Raw genomic sequence first — 611 nt, 5'->3', positions numbered from 1 at the left:
CTGGGGGTGACTGCTCTCCACCCCAGGGGGCACTTGGCAACGTCTGTCACCATTTTTGGTGTCACAACTGTGCAGGCAACTAGTGAGCCGAGTCCAGAGATGCTGGCCAACCCCCTACATGCCAGGACAGCCCCACCAGCCATCCAGGTCCCAGTGGCAGTAGTGCCAAAGCTGAGGGACACCACCTCATCTGGAAAAATAACGACCACCCTGGACCCTTCAGTTTGGGGTCAAAGGCAGGGTTACAAGTCAGGGCAATTCTCCAAACTGAGCTTAGGGTAAGCCAAGCCGGTTTTTAGAGAAATGGAATGACATTCTCTCAATGACAAGAGGGAAAACAATCCTGGCAAAGATGCTCAGTGCCCACCTCACTCGCCTTCCCTGTGCCCACCCTGCTCCAGCCGCACTGGGCTTCGTGCTGTTTCCCCAAGCCCTGCCCACCGCAAGCCTCTGCACCTGCTGTGTTCTGGGGTGTGACAGCGTTTCGCACTGTGTCCCTTCTCAGCTGTCACCCTGCTGAGAACCGATGGTCAAATCTCACACAGCTCCCATCACACTCAACTCCTGTCACCCTGTTTATAAACTGCTAAGCCAGTGGTTCTCACCTGGGG

At 55.8% G+C, this 611-nt stretch overlaps 1 protein-coding gene across 1 annotated transcript in view; it reads left to right on the top strand.

The window, feature by feature from the left end:
* NLRP7 (NLR family, pyrin domain containing 7) overlaps positions 1–611 on the top strand; it is a 52474-nt gene that overhangs the window by 51202 nt on the left and 661 nt on the right. The gene's annotated exons all lie outside the window — the stretch shown is intronic.

This window comes from Propithecus coquereli, unplaced genomic scaffold, assembly GCF_000956105.1.
Source record: "Propithecus coquereli isolate 6110/MARCELLA unplaced genomic scaffold, Pcoq_1.0 Scaffold193, whole genome shotgun sequence".
Lineage (NCBI taxonomy): Eukaryota > Metazoa > Chordata > Mammalia > Primates > Indriidae > Propithecus > Propithecus coquereli.
This window is presented reverse-complemented; position numbering and strand designations above follow the sequence as displayed.